This window comes from Rhodamnia argentea, chromosome 11, assembly GCF_020921035.1.
Source record: "Rhodamnia argentea isolate NSW1041297 chromosome 11, ASM2092103v1, whole genome shotgun sequence".
NCBI classification, from domain to species: Eukaryota; Viridiplantae; Streptophyta; class Magnoliopsida; order Myrtales; family Myrtaceae; genus Rhodamnia; species Rhodamnia argentea.
In genome coordinates this window covers 15,309,171-15,329,841 of record NC_063160.1, presented here as the reverse complement: position 1 = coordinate 15,329,841, position 20,671 = coordinate 15,309,171, and the positions used below count along the sequence as shown (strand labels likewise).

Genomic DNA, 20,671 nt, shown 5'->3' with positions numbered 1-20,671 from the left:
AAAAAAAAATAATAATGGCACAGTTACTTATCACAAATGTCTATTATTTGCATCATAATTCCATCACAAGATGAATTACCGCGTTATATGTTCCAACCTGAGGTTTTAGCTATTATATAGCTGGTCTTAGTAACACCTATTACATGAAAATTGTTGGGTCTCATGACAACACATCCTGTGTGGTTCCCGGACGTCAACAGGGCTTGTTTGTTAAAAAAGACAACTTTTTTACGTGATGATACACTAAATCAAATTCACAATTTGTCACTTCAACGGGAGGAAAAACACTATAAGTAGCCACCTTTGGGGAAAGCAAAAACATGTGCCAAGCCAAAACGACCTAATACCTCTCCAGCTATTGAAAAAAAATAAAAATGAGGAAGGCCTGTCTTCTTGCTTGTGCTCTTTTGATCTCCTTTGCTGTTCTCTTCCTCCCTTCCACTGAAGCTCGAGCACTCCTTCAGAAAGGTGCAGTCCCTCCAGGTGAACTCACCATCTCTCTCTCTCTCTCTCTCTCTCTCTCTCTCTCTCTCTCTCTTGTTTCGAATCGATGTGTATATGTTGAAGAAATACAATGAATCTTTTTCTATATGTTAATGTGAGCAGCACCGGGGCAGCAGCAGCCGGGGTGCGGACGATTATCACCTGGGGGCAGATATACACCATGCATACCGTCGAAAATTCCGCCGAAAACTCCGTGCTCCCCCTATGTGAGGGGAGGATGCTCTCCGCCAGTTAGCCATAGAGGGCCATGAGACCGGGGAGCTAAATTAAGCCACTCATGGCAACCGAATCGCATCACAATACGAAGCGTTTTTCGCGAACACCGTCCTAGTTAACGAATAAATAAGCTAGTGAAGTCGATTACTTAACGAATAAAGAATGTTACAGTAAGATGCATTTTAAGGTATAAAACCATAAAAGCAACGGGAGAACTCTTTGGTTTAAGGTACTGTGTGTCTTTTGAGCGGCAAACAAGGAATGGAGACAGCCCCGTCTCAGGTTTCCATCTTCCCTTTCAAGTTTGTAATGAATTATGTAGATGTATGTGCAATGAAGTACTCTTTTGTTGCAATCAATTCTCGTGTTGATAAAATCATTGGAGTATTTGATTATCAAATCACGCATTTATCTAATAATTCGAATTTCTAAAATAGCCGGCACCGTACTCTTGAAAAGAAGTATTATTCTCAATAATTCAATCATAAATAAACGCTAATCATCAAGGCAGAGATTTTACATGCTCTGATACCAAATGTAAGAAAATCTAAAGACCGAATGTCCCGATTATACGTTGTCGAACAAAATCACGTATAATCAGAACCGAATGCGGAAACGCAAGGAATCTTTACTTACTTCCAGCCATTGATGCAGACGATTGAAAAATCGGAATTTGTGGAGCGTTAAACGATCAATGATGGGTGCTTCTAGCCAATTGCCCTCTCTATGCGATGGTGTGTCTTTTTTGTAGAAACGTACGTTTTGTATGTACGTTAGAATAAAAACTGACGACAGAGGGTTTGGCTTAGATGACTCTTTTATATTCTTCCCTTCGCACCCCTTCGGATAACGTCGTCCATCAAGATGTTATCGTAACCTTTGGGCGTTGTGACTCTTGGACAAGAACAGTTATCACTCAAGTTAATGCGATCAATAAACGTTAATGAAATAATCAAATAAAGAATCAAATGTGGGATTGCACTATCTATAAAATATTATAATAATAAATTCCTCAAATAGTCGGTATGCGTCAAAAACCTGATGATCAAGTTGCCAGTCACTTGATTTCTCAGTAATTTGCTAATAAATTCTCGTCACTTCTTTTAAAATCATTAACTTTTCATGTCTTTTACTGATTTTTGTTTGTCTTTCTTACCGCTCCCTTAAATTTGCCAACCCTTATATGAATATATTAATCTTTGTTTGTTTTTTTTTCTTTGAATTTATCAACTTTTATTTTAATTTTCCCGGCTTTTCTTTGTCTCTTTTACAAACCCTTAAAATTTATCAGCACTTCAATTCCTCGGCCAACGTTCGTTCCACTCTTACTGAAAAGGCCAAAGCTAAACGATTTGTCTGATGATCGCTTCTCGCTCTTTATAATTGATACTTGGGTAAACTTTTAGCCCCTACCGCGTTCTCTCCAATTTGCTAATCACACGTCACAAGTCGTTGAGAAAAGTCGTCCTCCGGATGGAACCCAGTGGATTCCGCAATTCTCTTTTGTCTTACCTTTTTTCTCTGGCAGTTTGTGTCGTTCTTCGAAAGACTTCAAGTAGACTTTGAAGTCTTCTTGCGCCGAGAAAGCGTCACAAGTCTTGCGCTGTTGGGAAAAATCCCCGATTGATTTTGAAGTTGACAAAACAATCAATGATCTCTAATATGTGAGCTAATATGATGAAAACAAGTTACGCTGATTTTTAATCTTGTTTCATTTAATGAATCGGTAAAATGTGTCAATGCAGGCATAACGTCTGTGTGGCTCTCGATTGAGAAGAAATTATCCCTCCCCAACAAAGTATAGATAGCTTATGTTCGACTAGATCCAAGTGAACTACTCTGAATTACCATCTCGCCGCATCATCAGGCGCTAAGCTTTGCACTCCAAATTCGCATTTCAATTGCTAGATCTAGCAAAAGATTTTTCTTTTCCTCTTTTCTCTGTTAATGCCTAAGAGGTTCATGCATCTAATGGTGGAAATGGTTCGGGAGCAAGGTCGTGAAGCATGTTATTGATCTGCAATGTGGTCCCAAAGCATCTCCCCCATTAGATTTAGCATTTCCACCGTGTTTTTAACGTGGGCTACATTGACTGAGTGGAAAAGTTAAAAAACAGTGAAAGAAAGAAAAAAGAAAATTGAACTCCAATGAGAATATTCCGCGCAAGTCTACTCGGATTTGCTTTTAAGACTATGGCCGATCTCGATGAGGTGCTATACAGTTCTGGTCACTTGAGTGGTGGACTCTTGCGTCACACAGTACAAACACTTCGCATCGCAGCGACATCGTAGTCAACTGAATTTGGCATTTTTAGAAGATGTATCAATCCAATCGTGACACGTATGGCCTCCACTTGGACTTAGAAGTCTCCATCTTTTTTTTTTCCTCCTCTATTGACTGGAGACGTCTTGGGGTCAACCTGTTTATGAGGTATCCACACCCTTTAAACACGGGAATCATTGTACAAAAAATTCTAAATCTATTATACGATGGCCTATTATGTCCTAAATTTTTTGATAATTTATCAATTTAGTCTTAAATTTTTTAAAAGTCATAAACCTACTATTTCAATAATTGGCTGAAAGAACTACTTCGATAAATTGTCAATAGACTCAGGATTAAGTTGTGAAAACATCAAAAGAATTTTGACTAAATCGGTACAATTGAAAGGTTTTAGGATTAAATTGGCAAATCGTCAGAAGATTTAGGATTAAATTCGCATAATTAAAAAATTTATGATCGAAATGACTGCCGTACAATATGTTTATGACTTTTTTGGATAACACTAATGGCACGATTACTTATAGCAAATGTCTATTATTTGCATCATAATTCCATCACAAGATCAATTACTGTGTTATATGTTCCAACTTGAGAATATAGCTATTATATAGCTGGTCTTAGTAACACCTATTACGCGAAAATTATTGGGTCTCATGACAACACATCCTTTGTGGTTCCACGAGGTCAACAGAGCTTGTTTGTTAAAGAAGACAACTTTTTTACGGGATGATACACTAAATCAAATTCGCAATTTGTCACTTCAACGGGAGGAAAAACACTACAAGTAGCCACCTTTGGGGAAAGCAGAAACATGTGCCAAAGCCAAAACGACCTAATACCTCTCCAGCTATTTAAAAAAAAATAAAAATGAGGAAGGCCTGTCTTCTTGCTTGTGCTCTTTTGATCTCCTTCGCTCTTCTCTTCCTCCCTTCCACCGAAGCTCGAGCACTCCTTCAGAAAGGTCCAGTCCTCCCAGGTGAACTCACCATCTCTCTCTCTGTTGTTTCCAATCGATGTGTATCGGTCGAAGAAATACGATGAATCTTCTTCTACGTTAATGTGAGCAGGACCGGGGTGGCAGACGTCAGGATGCATAAGACAACCACCTGGGGTACCATATAGACCATGCCCACCACCACCTCCTCCGCCGTGCCCCCCCCATGTGAGGAAATGCTTGCTGCCAGTTAACCCTAGAGGGCCATGAGACCGGGGAGCTAAATTAAGCCGCTCACGGCAACCGAATTGCATCACAATATGAAGAGTTTTTCGCGAACACTATCCTAGTTAATGAATAAATAAGCGAGTGAAGTCGATTACTTAACGAATAGAGAATGCTACAGTAAGATGCATTTTAAGGTATAAAACCATAAAAGCAACGGGAGAACCGTTTGGTTTAAGGTACTGTGCGTCTTTTGAGCAGCAAACAAGGAATGGAGACAGTCCCGTCTCAGGTTTCCATCTTCCCTTTCAAGTTTGCAATGAATTATGTAGATGTATGTGCAATGAAGTGCTCTTTTGTTGCAATCAATTGTCGTCTCGATAAAATTGTTGGAGTATTTGATTATCAAATCACGCATTTATCTAATAATTCGCATTTCTAAAATAGCCGGCACCACACTCTTGATAAGAAGTATTATTCTCTACTTCTTTGAGAAAACAAAAATAAGATCATTATTCTTGACGTTGCATATATATATGTATCCTCTTTTATGATCGGGAAGACTATTTCATTGCACTGCCACATAAGGAAAAAAGTGAAGAAAGTGTCAAATTTGATGGCAAGATTTCAGTGAAATCCCTCGTTTAATTTAGGAGCTCCTCGGGGTTTACGTTCCGAGAAAGTTCACTCGGAGTTACTTCACGGCATGTCGCAGTAAACTTGAATCGAGTATTTAAAGGAAGTAGGCTATCGCGCGATAGTTTTTGTCTCAATATTCCAATTGTATTTTACTACACTACCAGGTAAATAATTTCAAGTAGAAGTTAAAGTTAGTACTATCTTTTCTGTAGTTGCAATGTATTATTTATCCAACATTGCAATTCTTAGCATCAAAGCTTTATCCATCACACTCGAACAGATCACGATTGAAGATTTTCTTTGTTGGGGCAAAAGAAAGACTGAGCGATGTTGATGAGGTGTCATTCTTGTCACTTGATAGTTGGACTTGTTAGGATTAGGCGTACAAACACAACGAAATAGAGAGTAAAGATAATAAGAGAAATCAAGATATATGGTTTATCTCGGCTCGCCTTTAAATTAGGGTTACATCCAGTAGAGGATTCCACTATAATTAACAATTCCCACCCTTCCATTATAACCCTCAATTACAAAAGAAAAAACTCATATATAGGCGGCACAATAGATACTCATGGGCCTAAGTTCAAACTAACTATAAAATATTGGCTCAAACTATAGAAGCCTTTGGTATGGCGAGAGCACTGTCCCGTTGAAACTCCCGCGCCTTCATATCGATGGGAATGGAGAGTATGAACCCCACCCTCAATAGGGCTCTCGTGGCATCTAGTACAAACAGGCTACAACTGACTTCAGAGGCAACTGAATTTGGCATTTTTAAGAGGATGTGATGTATCTATCTGAAAGGTTTGGAACTTTTATCATTCTTTAGTTGACTGTGCAACGACTTGGAGTCAACATGCCGGCCAACGAGGTCCTTACAGCTCAAAAGATAATGCTAATGGTACGATTGGTTATGGTAATGTCTGTTATTTTGCATCATAGTTCAGTCGCAGAATGGTCACGTGATCGTATAAACCCCCTTGAATTTCTCTTTTCTCTCCCTCTCTTTACCAGCAATTTTAAAATAAAATCATTTGTGAGGTTCATATCAAGAATACAATATCCTTAATATGAAAATTTGTTGATCTTAAAAATGATCGACAAAAGGTCCCAAACCTTTCATATTTTTGGCAATTCGATCATAAATCTTTTAAGTTTGCCGATTCAGTTATAAACCTTTTCATCTTTTTTCAATTTAGTCTTATTAGCCGAAAATTGCTGAAGTGGACGCTGGTCGGCCTATATAGTGCTGTTGACGACGACATTGACAATTTTTGATAATTTCATAAAAAAGTTTATAATTTTTATTTTATTTTTAAATTTTTTTTCCCTTTCTGGCTTCAGAGGCCGGCAAGGGTCATCGGCTCCCGGGCGAGGGCAGCGACGCCCTTGTGGCCGCTGGCAAGGCGTCGCAGCCCTCGTCCATCCCCACTATGGCTAGATCTGGTCACTAATGGCCCTCGCCTGGCCAGAACATTATAAATAGCCTCCCGATGGGAAGCAAAAACATGCCAAGCCAAAGCTACAAAAATACCTCTCCAATATTGGGAATGAGGAAGGGCTTTCTTCTTGTTTTCGCTGTCTTGATCTCGTTTGCTCTTCCTTCCTTCCGCCCAGGCTCGAGCACTCCTTCGGAAAGGTACACACACACACTCTCTCTCTCTCTCCATTATTTGAAACTTCTGTGTAGTGGCTGAAACTTTATCACGGCAATGAAAGCAGGACCGATAGAGACGGTGCCGCCGTGCGGGCAATATGGACCGAAAGATGCCCCGTGCAAACTGCCATCATCCCTCGCAAAGTGTGGTCCCCAGCACCATTGCCCTCCACGCGGTCCGCCGGCCAGCCCTACGAGGCCATGAGACTAGCGAGCTTAATTAAGCTGCTCATGACAGCCAAATTGCATCGTAATATGAAGTGTAAGACGACGACGACGTCGTTATGACCGAATAAAGAAGCGAGCAAAAGTCGATCATTTGATTGAGACCCGTTTCCCACACTTAAAAAAAAAAAAATCTAGGGATGAATGGTATCTAGGATGATACATTTTGTTAATTATGTCTCGAGTTTGAACCGTTTGTGGAATCCGAACAGATTGAAGAGTGTATATCGATTTCGTAAATGGATATATTTGAGAAGAAAAGAAATCTTGAATTAGAAATTTTTTTTAAACCTCATCAAATCACGTGAAGATTTGTTATTCTGTTAAAGGAAGGTTATCCAAGATTGCCACCTAAGAGAATTACTCCTTTGCTCGTACAGGGGACTCCACCTTTAGCTGTGATTGGTCGGTCAATGAAGAAAGAAGTTGTTTTGACTTCTTAAAGCTGCACAAAAAAGGAAATGAAATATAGGGCTTTTATTTCCAAGTTCCTTTTGCAGTAGAGAGCAGTGGCCGCCACGCGAAGAGAAAAAAAAAGGTGAGTGCGTACGGTGTTCTGGTTTTGAAGGTCGTGCGCGAGAGTTTTCGTTCAAGCTTGAACATTCATCGTTTTGTGCTGCGTGAGTTTTCATATATCCAATTAAGTTGTTTATTTGTAAACACTTTGGGTTGGGAATAATTTAGGTGCGGGAAACACGAGCGTATTGAGCTATTGTAATTCCGATTCTTCGATTATAGTGGATTATTCATGCTAGCTCTCCCGTGAATGTAGGTACCGATATTTAGACCGAACCACGTAATCTCCCGTGTCCTTTATTATTCATCGTTATTTCTCCGGGCTTTTCGCATTGACTTATTTGCAAGATCTTGGTTAATTTCCGTGCGCTCTCAACAATTGGTATTAGAGCCAGGTTCGGATATTCTAGATTGTGATTTGGGCCTTTTGCTTGTCTAATTATTATCTAGATATTCTGTGATTGCAACTATGTTTGGAGTGAAAGCTGAAATTGAGAAGTTTAATGGGAGGAACAACTTTGGGTTATGGAGCCTCAAGATGGAGGCATTATTGACAACTCAAGATTTAGCAGAAGCATTGGAAGGCAAGGCCGAGTTGCCCGAAACGATGACAGATGCTGAAAAGGATGTAGTAATGAGGAAAGCTAAAAGTTTAATTCTGTTGAATTTATTGGATGAAGTGTTAATAGAGGTAGGCGAGGAGAAGGATACTGTAGCACCGTGAGCATTCAAGCGCTCTATGTAACGAAAGGTTTGAACAATCACTTATATATGTTAAAGAGGATGTTCCAATTCGGATATACTGAAGGTACGTCTATTAGAACCCATCTAGATGAATTTAATAAACTCATGATGGATTTGAAGAATATCGATAAGACACTTGATGATGAAGAGCAGGGTATGATGTTGTTGGCTTCCCTACTAGAGTCATGGGAGTACTTTACCGATTCAGCATTGCGGGGGCATACTACGATTACCTCGGAAGAGGTAAAGTCCGCCTTATTTTCTAAAGAGTGGCAGAGAAAGTTGCGAGATGACAGCCTAGCGCAGGATGTAGCGCGAGGACTAGTGATTCAAGGTAGAGAGCAACGGCGAGGGTCCGATAGCAGTAGATGTAAAAGCAGGTCTAAGTCACGCCATAGAAAGTCCAAGAGACGCGTGAAGTGCTTTGAGTGTCACGAAGAGGGGCACATCATGAGAGATTGTCCCAAGTTGAGAAAAAGAGGTGATAAGCGAAAAGCCACAACCAGTGTGGCGAACGTTCTCGAAGAGAGCACTAGTGATGCAAAGGCTGTCTTGTGTGTGACTGCGGGTTCGTCGGGAAATGAATGGGTGCTAGATTCGGGGTGTTCTTATCATATAACACCTTGTAAGAGCTGGTTTACTACTTACCATATTACATATGGTGGTAGAGTTCTGTTGGGGAATAACGCAGCCTGCAAGGTTGTGGGGATGATGACAGTTCGGATTCGGATGCATGATGGTGTAGTGTACACATTGACAGACGTGAGGCATGTACCGGAGCTCAAGAAGAACCTTATTTCTCCGGGGATACTCGATGATATCGGATGTAAGTACACCGTTGAAGGTGGAGTGCTGAAGATCTCTCCAGGTGCCATGACAATGATGAAAGGGAAGAAAGTGAGTTCTCTCTATCATCAACTGGAAGAGACCGTGACAGGAGCTGCTACGGTTTCATCGGGTGAGTTAGATTTTGATTTAACTCATTTATGGCATGTGTCTAGGGCACATGAGTAAGGCATGTATAATGATGCTGAGTGATAAAGGGTTGTTAAAGGGTCAAAAAATAAGTAAGTTAGATTTATGTAAGCACTGCATCTTTGGGAAGCGATGCGGGATTAAGTTTGCTACGTGTATTCATTCGACTAAGCAACCGGTAAAATATATTCATTCGACGTCTGGGGGCCCGTCTTCGGTTCCTTCAAAAGGAGGTGCTCGTTATATGCTGACATTTATCGACGATTATTCCAAGAAGGTATGGGTATACTTTCTAAAGCACAAATCTGATGTGTTTGATCGGTTCAAGAAGTTTAAGGCATTGATTGAGAAGAAGTCGGATAAACGGATCAAGTGCCCGAGAACCGATAAATGCATGGAATTCAGTGGTAAAGATTTTATTAAGTTCTGCGAGAGAGAAGGGATTGTGAGACACCGCACAAGCACTGGGACACCACAGCAGAATGGCATGGTAGAACGAAAGAACAGAACTTTCTTGGAGCGGGCTCGGAGCATGCTTTCACATGTTGGAATAGGCAAGGAATTTTGCGCTGAAGCAGAGAACATGGCTTGTTACCTAATTAATCGATTTCCATCATCTGCTATCGAGTGGAAGACTCCCGAAGAAGTATGGTCGGGGAAACTTGTTGATTACTCCGGATTACGAATATTCGGATATCCCGCGTATGCTCATGCGAGTGATGGTAAGCTTGAGCCGAGGACGAATAAGTGCATATTTTTGGGTTATGCACATGGGGTGAAAGGCTACCGGTTGTGGTCTACCAATCCTAGATCACTCGATTTTCTAATCAGCAGAGATGTGATCTTCGACGAGACCGCAATGCTTCAATAGAGGAGTTCCGAGACACAACCAAGAGAGTAGACGGATCATAGTGTTAGTAGTGAGGTGAAGCTTTAGGTGGAGACTCCGGAGACCTCGGAGGTAATAGATGTTGAGACTGCAGATGAGGCTGCAATTCTTGAAGTTGGTGGTAGTGAACAACCAGTATAGCCACATCATAGTATAGTCGCAGACAGACAGAGAAGGAAAATTAAACCACCAGCACGTTATGCTTATACAGATTTTGCTTATGCTTTAACCGTAGGTGACGAGGTGGAGACAGCTGAACCTTCGTCTTACTCTGAGGCGATGGCTAGTTCCGAGTCGTCGCAGTGGCTAGGGGCTATGAGTGAAGAGATGGAATCACTCCATCGAAATCAAACATGGGAGCTAGTTAAAGTACCCAAGAGCCAGAAAATTGTCGGAAGTAAATGGGTCTACAAATGGAAAGAGGGCATTCCCGGTGTCGAGGCAACGAGATATAAGGCGAGGCTTGTTGCGAAAGGGTATACCCAACGGGAGGGCATTGACTACAATGAGATGTTTTCTCCCGTGGTAAGGCATACTTCTAATTGTGCTTTATTTGCCTTAGTTGTTACACGGGATATCGAGTTGGAGCAGCTTAATGTGAAAACGGCGTTTCTTCACGGTGAGTTGGAGGAGCAGATTTACATGAGGCGGGCAGAGGGGTTGGCTATTTCGGGTAAGGAAGACCATGTTTGCTTGTTAAAGAAATCATTATATGGGCTGAAACAATCTCCTAGGCAGTGGTATAAACGTTTTGATACTTCCATGGCTAGTCAAGACTATTCAAAGAGCCAGATGGATAGTTGTGTTTCTTTTAGGAGATTGAAGGATGGGTCTTTGATATATTTGCTGTTATATGTTGATGATATGTTGATAACATCGAAAAATATGTCCGATATTGATGTGTCGAAGAGGCGGTTGAGTGCTAAGTTTGAGATGAAAGATTTAGGTGCCGCGAAGAAAATATTGGGTATGGAAATTTTGTATGATAGGATTGCAGGATTATTACGTCTGTCTCAAAAGAAATATATTAAGAAAATTGTTGCACTCTTTAATATGTAATCAGCGAAGTCTGTGAGTATACCATTAGCGAATCACTTTAAACTTTCAGTTAAGTTATCACCGTAGACCGAGGAGGAGGAGAAACATATGTCTTGTGCTCCTTATTCTAGTGTCGTGGGTAGTATTATGTATGTTATGATATGCACTAGACCTAATATTTCACAAGTCATCAGTGTAGTTAGTCGTTATATGAAGCATCCTGGTAAAACTCATTGGGAAGTCATGAAATGGATCCTCAGATATTTGAACGGGACAACATACATTGGTATAGTGTACCGGAGGGACAATAATGGCAGTGAGACCACTGGTTTTGTGGATTCCGATCATGCAGGTGACTTGGATGAGTGCAGATCTTTAGCCGGGTACGTATTTACACTTACAAGTGGTGCAGTTAGTTGGAAGGCGTCCTTACGGGACCACGTAGCCTTGTCATCTACTGAGACGAAGTACATAGCACCGACTTTTGTAGCGAAAGAGGCGATATGGTTACAAAGTTTGCTCTTGGACTTTAGGTTAGAACAAAAAAGTGTTGATATACACTGTGACAACCAAGGTGCGATATATCCGGCGTATAATCCGGTTTATCACAAACGAACGAAACATATTAATATCAGGTACCACTTCATTTGAGATGTCTCGGCAAAGGGTAAAGTTGTTGTGAAAAAGATTACTACAAAAGAGAACCCAGCAGACATGATGACTAAGCCTGTTCCGTTGGCGAAACTCAAGCTTTGCTTGAGCACTATTGGCGTCTGTAAAGAATTATCACCCATTGGGGCGTTAGAAGAGCAGCATGGATGATGAGCATTATGACTTGGTTTCAAACTTCGAGTCAAGGTGGAGAATTGTTAATTATGTCTCGAGTTTGAACCGTTTGCGGAATCCGAACAGATTGACGAAAGTATATCAATTTCGTAAATGGATATATTTGAGAAGAAAAGAAATCTTGGATTAGGACTTTTTTTAAACCTCATCAAATCACGTGAAGATTTATTATTCTGTTAAAGGAAGGTTATCCAAGATTGCCACCCAAGAGAATTACTCCTTTGCTCGTACAGGGGACTCTACCTTTAGCCGTGATTGGTCGGTCAATGAAGAAAGAAGTTGTTTTGACTTCTTAAAGCTGCACAAACAAAGGAAATAAAATATAGGACTTTTATTTCCAAGTTCCTTTTGCAGTAGAGAGCAGCGGCCGCCACGCGAAGAGGAAAAAAAAGGTGAGCACGTATAGTGTTTTGGTTTTGACGGTCGTGCGCGAGAGTTTTTGTTCAAGCTTGAACATTCATCGTTTTGTGCTGCGTGAGTTTTCATATATTCAATTAAATTATTTATTTGTAAACACTTTGGATTGGGTATAATTTAGGTGCGGAAAACACGAGCGTATTGAGCGATTGTAATTCCGATTCTTCGATTATAGTGGATTATTCGTGCTGGCTCTCCCGTAGATGTAGATACCGATATTCGGACCGAACCACGTAATCTCCGGTATCTTTTATTGTTCATCATTATTTCTCTAGGCTTTTCGCATTGACTTATTTGTAAGATCTGAGTTAATTTCTGCGTGTTATATTACAACACATTTTATGGTGTATGAAATAAAGCGATGAAACAATCGTTCAGGTTTCATCTTTTCTTTCAAATTCCAACGTAATGAATTATCTAGATGTATGTGCAATGATGGGCTTTTGCTGCAATCAACCATTGCTCGACAAACTTGTTGGAGTAATTAAAGTGCTAAATTGCGAATTTTATCTCTTTCGAAAAGAAGATAAATCTCTACTTCTTAGGGCAAAGAGAGAAGCAAAAACAATGGCGATGAAGCAAAATATAACTTCTTGCTTGACGCAAGGAGGTTAAGGAGGTTATTAGTGTTACTTTTGATTACTGAGGAGGTAACGCGCGGGGTCGTCTTTGCGAGATTTGTGATCACGAAATCGGAGAAGGCAAAACGAGCTTTGTTCCCAATCTGTTTGAAGCTACTGATGCGTAGAACAGTAGGGAAGAGTCAATAGGATTAAGCTTAGGACTAACATGGCGGAGGGACAAAGAGGGCATGAATCGCTGCTCTCTGACCACCACTCACCAATGCGCTTTGTATGGAAGACATGCTCGCAATGCGTCTGAGCAGCAGCGCACTTCACAAAGAGGGCATGACTCTCTCTTCTTAAATGTGAAAAAGGTTTAGAACTCAATTGACAAAAGTAAATGATTTAGGATTGAATTAGAAAAAGTACAATATATTTAATACTTCTTAGATAATTTTCAATGCTGGGATTGATATTTACTTTTTAAATCTTAAGTAATGATGTAGAACATCTAGCATGTGATTTCTTGGAGAAGCGTGATCAGCAGAAATCAGGGCGATTTCGCCGCTAATTCACTGATCGGATCGGACGAGCTCGGATTGCGCTCAAATTTGGTCGGCTGAAGCGAAACGGCCTTCCGATCAATACTCACAGCTATGCTGTGACGTACGTCGTATTTTCGCGTTTGGGATCGTTTAGATAGGTTTTCACGCAGTTCTTTTATTTTAGGAAACTTAGAGGTATAGATAATTGCAATATTTGATTTGAATTCTGTTTGATTAGATTAGATTTGATTTCATTAATGTTATCTTTTAGTAATTCTAATTCCTAAAGGAGTCCTCTCTATATAATGGACGCCCGCCCTATGTAATCCACACGTTATCATTCTATCAAATTGAGTTTGTTCTTAGGAAAGAATTTCCTGTTATCTCTTCCACTGCGTTAAGTAATTTGAATCTTGCACTCGGGCTCTTTGAATTTATTTTAAATCTAAACTCCTAAATCTTTTACAGCACTCAAATGTTGATATATAAATGTACAAACAATATTTTCATAGTTTTCTGTCATCCGAAGAGTATATCTTAAATTTTGGCAATGTTTGCACAATTTTTGTCTTATAAGTTGTCGCGTTACCGACCATGTCGCTTTCTCCACCTCGGTAAAATCTCTTGCTCCTTTAGGAGCTTTGTCAAGATACCCTCCTTTGGTGGGAAAAGTATAAAAAAGAATCCCCAATCTATTATATTGGTATCAATTTCGTCATAAGCATTTTAATTATACTTTATGTGTAACAAGATATATGTATATGGCTAAAAAATAATTGCCCCAGCCATTAGGTTTACAATCACTCAAGATTCACATAATATCTGGACATTTTAAACATATATGTATTCAAAATGAAAATAACACATTCATAAATACTTTATTGAATATAAAAGAGTCAATACATATCAAAATTGTTACTAAATGTAACATAATACAGATATAAACTTTATTAGAGCAAAAATTGTAGACCACCCACTAAACAATAGCATCCCACGATATTTCTAAGCCTATGTTAATGACATGTAGATCAAATACACAAGGGCGTAGACCTTTAATCAGTGGATCGGCAACCATATCATCTGTAAAAATGTGCTCTACCGTAACGCCACCATTCTATACAGATTCCTTTATGATAAAAAACTTGACCTCCATGTATTGAGACCCCTTAAGACCTATGTTGTTGTTAATGAACAACACTGCAGGGTTATTGTCACAATTTATTTGTATGGGCCTATCGACAAAATCAAATACGGTAAACTCCCAAATGGGATTCCGGAGCCAAATAACCTAAGTAGCAACTAAAAAGCAAGCTATAAAATCCGCTTGCATGGTAGAGGATAATACCAATTTTTGTTTCTCACTTTTCCATGATAATGCACTACCTGCTAGCACAAAGATATACTATGTTATTGACTTTTTGTCATCCCGACAATCAATATAATTTGAATCTAAATACCATACTAGCTGCAGGTTTTAAATATATCTATAAATCAACTTATAGTCCCTAGTCCTTTTTAAGTACCTCAAAACCTTCTTGGCAGCGACCCGGTGATCCCGTCTTGGATTTGACTGATATTTGCCTAAAAGTCCTATTATAAAAGCAATGTTTGGCCTAGGACAAACTTGAGCATACATGATACTACCAAATGCTCTAGCATAAGGTATATTTTTCATTTGGATTTTCTCAATATCTAAATGAGGACATTGTGAAAGACTCAATCAATCACATTTGCGGACAGGAGCAATTCCTACTTTTCATTGTTGTGTATTGAATCTTTTCAAAATACGATCAATATATTCCTTTTGAGATAAGCCCAAAATGCGATAAGGGCAATCCTTGTGGATCTCAATACTAAGGACAAAAGACGCCTCACTAAGATCCTTTATATCAAAGTTTTTTGATAACATTCGCTTTGTTTTATGTAGGAATTCAATATCACTGCTTGCATGCAAAATGGCATCAACATAAAGAATGAGAAAAATCAATTTCCTTCCACTGATTTTGTAGTATATACATTAATCCAGTTTGTTCTCGTTAAACCCCCCAAAAAAGTAACATCATTGTGAAACTGTAAGTACTATTGTCTAGAAGCTTGTTTCAAATCATAAATAGACTTTTTCAATCTACAAACCAGATTACCTAAATCATCTGTTGCAAAACTTTCGGGTTGTGCCATATATACCTGTTCATCAAGGTCTCCATTTAAAAAGGCAATTTTAACATCCATATGGTAAAGCACCATATCAAAATAAGTTACTAAAACTATTATCACTCTAAAAGAGTCTTTAGAAGAGACTGGAGAAAAAGATGTCTCATAGTCTACTCATTCTCTCCGAGTGAATCTCTTGGCTACAATTTGACTTTAAATTTTTTCAATCTTTCATTTGGAGTCCATCTTAGTCTTATACACCAATTTACAGTCGATAGGTTTATAACCTTCAAACAATTCAACAAGCTCCCAAACTTCATTATGTTTCATCAACAACACAATCGATATCATAATCCCACTCTCTTAGATAGACTATATAGTCTGGTGGTATAGTTAATCGTCTCTGCCTAACGGATCTCCTTAAAGGAGTATCTTCAACCTTATTCTGTTCCTAAGAGGCTCGAAGAACTTAATCAGGAACTGCTTCAACAATAGGTTCCCGAATCTCAACGGGCTCGGGATGTAGGAATCTCCACCATTGTCCGTGTAGGTAGAGAAACGACATCGAAGTACCCATTGTATTATTATGCTCAATAATATGTAGGCAATTACCTTTTCCAACCACATCAAACTCCAGAAATTTTGCTATCTATAAATCCACAATTCTTATACCTCTATTGGGATTATAAAATCAATGTCCCTTTGAATGATATGTATAAGACGCGAAATAACACCGAGTGATTTTGAAGTCCAACTTATTAAAAATTTGGATTATACAATTTTACTTATGCAAGGCATCCCCAAACCTTCAAATGATTTAGACCAGTCTTACGTCCAATCCATAATTCAAAGGAGTAAGTGGTGTAAATTTCATAAGAACATGATTTAAAATATAAAGTGTTGTTTTCAAAGCTTCACTCCATAGAAATCGAGGTAAATTCCACGAATAGTCGGTATGCGTTGAAAACCCGATGATTAAGTTGCTAGTCACCCGATTTCTCAGCAATTTGCTGACAAATCATCATCACTTCTTTTCAAAATCATCAACTGTTCTTATCTTTTACTAATTTTTGTTTGTTTTTCTTACTGCTCCCTTAAATTTCCCAACCATTATATGAATATATTGATCTTTTTTTGTTTGTTTTTTTTTTAAATTTATCAACTTTTATTATAATTTTCCTGGCTTTTCTTTGTCTCTTTTACAAACCCTTAAATTTATCAGCAGTTCAATTTATCGGCCAGCGTTCGTTTTAATCTTACTGAAAAGGCTATAGATAAACGATTTTTTTGATGGCCGCTTCTCGCTCTTTATAATTGGTGCTCGGGGTAAACTTTTAGCCTCTACCGCATTTTCTCCAATTTGCTAATCACACATCACAAGTCATTGAGAAAAGTCGTCCTCCGGATTTAGTACACTTTCAAGTCTTCCCGCAATTTCTCTTTCGTCCAACCTTTTTTCTCTGGCATTTTGTGTCGTTCTTCGAAAGACTTCAAGTAGACTTTGAAGTCTTCTTGCTGTTGGAAAAAAACCTCGATTGATTTTGAAGTTGACAAAATAATCCACGTTCTCTAATATGTGAGGTAATGCAATGAAAACGAGCTATGCTGATTTTTAATCTTGTTTCATTTAGTGAATCGGTAAAACGTGTCGATTACGGTGTAGCGTCCGTATGGCTCTCGGTTGAGAAGAAATTGTCCCTCCCCAATAAAGTATAGATAGCTTATGTTTGACTAGATCCAAATGAACTACTTTGAATTACCATCTCACTGTATCATCCGGTGCTAAGCTTTGCACTCCAAATTCGCATTTCAATTGCTAGATTTAGCAAACAATTTTTCTTTTTCCCTTTTCTCTGTTAATGCCTAAGAGGTTCATGCATCTAATGGCGGAAATAGTTCGGGAGCCTGGTCGTGAATCATGTTATTGATATGCAATATGGTCCCAAAGCATTTCCACCATTAGATTTAGCATTTCCACCGTGTTTTTAACGTGGGCTACATTGATTGAGTGGAAAAGTTAAAAAACAGTGAAGGAAAGAGAAAAGAAAATTGAACTCCAATGAGCATATTCCGAGCAAGTCTACTTGGGTTTCCTTTTAAGGGGAAAAGTATACTAGAAGTGCCATAACTTTTGTACGGTGTTCACTTGAGTGCCATAACTTTCAAAACGTTCACTTAAGTGCCATAACTTTTAAAAATCGTTCACTTGAGTGTCATGTTGACGTGGCGGTTGGAAAAGCCGACGTGGCGGCCGAAAAAGTTATCGTAGACGCCGGAAAGATGATGTGGCACGCCGGAAAGCTGACGTGGCATGCCGGAAAAGTTACTGTAGCACTTAAGTGAACGATTTTTGAAAGTTATGGTACTCAAGTGAACACCGTACATAAATTATGACACTTCTAGTGTACTTTTTCCCCCTTTTAAGACTAGGGCCGATCTCGATGAGGTGGTATACAGTACTGGTCACTTGAGGGTTGGACTCTTGCGTCACACAATACAAACACTTTGCATCGCAACGACTTTGGAGTCAACTGAATTTGGCATTTTTAGATGGTGTACCAATCCGATCGTGACAGGTATGGCTACACAGACTTGGACTTAGAACTCTCTCTCTCCTTCTCTCTCTCTCTCTCTCTCTCTCTCTCTCTCTCTCTCTCTCTTTTTCCTCCATTGACTCGAGACGACTTGGGGTCAACTTGTTTATGAGGTATCTACACCCTTTAAACACTAAAATAATTGTCCAAAAAATCCGAAATCTATTATACGATGACTTATCATATCCTAATTTTTTTTTATAATTTATCAATTTAGTCTTAAATTTTTTAAAAGTCATAAATCTATTATTTGAATAATTGGCTGAAAGAACTACTTCGATAAATTTTCAATAGACTCAAGATTAAATTGTGAAAACATCAAAAGAATTTGGACTAAATTGGTACAATTGAAAGATTTTAGGACTAAATTGGCAAATCGTCAGAAGATTAGAATTAAATTCGTGCAATTAAAAGATTTATGATCGAAATGACCGTCGTACAGTAGGTTTATGACTTTTTTGGACAACACTAATGGCACGGTTACTTATAGCAAATGTCTATTGTTTGCATCATAATTCCATCACAAGATCAATTACTGCGTTATATGTTCCAACTTGAGGTTGTAGCTATTACACAGCTGGTCTTAGTAACACCTATTACATGAAAATTATTGGGTCTCATGACAACACATCCTGTGTGGTTCCCGGCGGTCAACAGGGTTTGTCTGTTAAAAAAGACAACTTTTTTACGTGATGATATACTAAGTCAAATTCACAATTTGTCACTTCAACGGGAGGAAAAACACTATAAGTAGCCGCCTTTGGGGAAAGCAGAAACATGTGCCAAGCCAAAACGACCTAATGCCTCTCTAGCTATTGAAAAAAAATAAAAATGAGGAAGGCCTGTCTTCTTGCCTGTGCTCTTTTGATCTCCTTTGCTGTTCTCTTCCTCCCTTCCACCGAAGCTCGAGCACTCCTTCAGAAAGGTGCAGTCCTTCCAGGTGAACTCACCATCTCTCTCTCTCTCTCTCTCTCTCTCTCTCTCTTGTTTTGAATCGATGTGTATCGGTCGAAGAAATATGATGAATCTTCCTCTATACGTTAATGTGAGCAGGACCGGGGCGGCAGGCGTCGGGATGCGGACGATTTTCACCTGTGGGCAGATATACACCATGCATACCGCCAAAAACTCCGACAAAAACTCTGCCATGCTCTCCCTATGAGAGGACAGGATGCTCTCCGCCAGTTAGCCCTAGAGGGCCATGAGACCGGGGAGCTAAATTAAGCCGCTCATGGCAACCAAATCGCATCACAATACGAAGCACTTTTCGTGAACACCGTCCTAGTTAAAGAGTAAATAAGCAAGTGAAGTCGATTACTTAACGAATAAAGAATGTTACTGTAAGATGCATTTTAAGGTATAAAACCATAAAAGCAACGGGAGAACCGTTTGGTTTAAGGTACTGTGTGTCTTTTGAGCGACAAACAAGGAATGGAGACAGCCCCGTCTCAGGTTTCCATCTTCCCTTTCAAGTTTGTAATGAATTATGTAGATGTATGTGCAATGAAGTGCTCTTTTGTTGCAATCAATTGTCATCTTGATAAAATTGTCGGAGTATTTGATTATCAAATCACGCATTTCTGTAATAATTCGAATTTCTAAAATAGCCGGCACCGTACTCTTGATAAGAAGTATTATTCTCTACTTTTTTGAGAAAACAGAAATAAGATCATTATTCTTGACGTTGCATACATATGTATCCTCTTTTATGATCGGAAAGACTATTTCATTGCACTGCCACATGAGGAAAAAAGTGGAGAAAGTGTCAAATTTGATGGCAAGATTTCAGTGAAATCCCTCGTTCAATTTAGGAGCTCCTCCGGGTTTACGTTCCGAGAATGTTCACTCGGAGTTACTTCACGACATGTCATGGTAAACTTGAATCGAGTATTTAAAGGAAGTAGGCTATCGCGCGATAGTTTTTGTCTCAATATTCCAATTGTATTTTACTACACTACCGGGTAAATAATTTCAAGTAGAAGTTAAAGTCAGTACTATCTTTTCTGTAGTTGCAATGTATTATTTATCCAACATTGCAATTCTTAGCATCAAAGCTTTATCCATCACACTCGAACAGATCACAATTGAAGATTTTCTTTGTTGGGGCAAAAGAAAGACTGAGCGATGTTGATGAGGTGTCATTCTTGTCATTTGATAGTTTGACTTGTTAGGATTAGATGTATAAACACAATGAAATATAGAGTAAAGACAATAAGCGAAATCAAGATACAGAGTTTATCTCGGCTCGCCTTTAAATTATGGTTACATACAGTAGAGGATTCCACTATAATTAATAATTTTTATCATTTCGTTACAGTCCTCAATTAAAAAAAAAATCATATATGGTCGGTACGGTAGATATTTATGGACCTAAACTCAAATTAATTATAAGATATTAACTCGAACCGTAAAAGTCCTGTGGCGTTTCAAGGAGCTGTCCCGTTAAAAATTTCGTGCTTTTCAATAGATGGAGGGTATAATCGCATCCCAATTGGGCTCTTGTGTCACCAGGGTAGAGACAGATTGCCAAGACTTTGGAGTCAATTGAATTTGGCATATCTGGATGATGTGATGTATCTATCTATCTGATATTCGACACATGTGGCCCATATTGTATTAGGATTTTAGAACTTTTATCTTTCTTTATTGACTGTGCAACGACTTGGAGTCAACATGCTAGCCAACGAGGTCTTCACACCTCATAGGACGA

The 20,671-nt window shown here is 39.1% G+C and overlaps 2 long non-coding RNA genes across 2 annotated transcripts; one reads left to right on the top strand and one right to left on the bottom strand.

Moving 5' to 3' along the window:
* The first annotated feature begins 3,827 nt into the window (after positions 1-3,827).
* On the top strand, positions 3,828-12,917 carry LOC125312765. The gene is made up of 5 exons (XR_007196812.1): positions 3,828-3,979; positions 4,068-4,077; positions 6,148-6,157; positions 7,227-7,229; positions 12,907-12,917. It is a non-coding gene; the product is annotated as an uncharacterized LOC125312765 (long non-coding RNA).
* Positions 6,392-19,724, bottom strand: LOC125312767. Its single transcript, XR_007196814.1, has 3 exons — positions 19,103-19,724; positions 11,324-11,326; positions 6,392-6,403 (listed from the first exon to the last, which is right to left on the bottom strand). It is a non-coding gene; the product is annotated as an uncharacterized LOC125312767 (long non-coding RNA).
* Between the last annotated feature and the right edge of the window lie 947 nt (positions 19,725-20,671).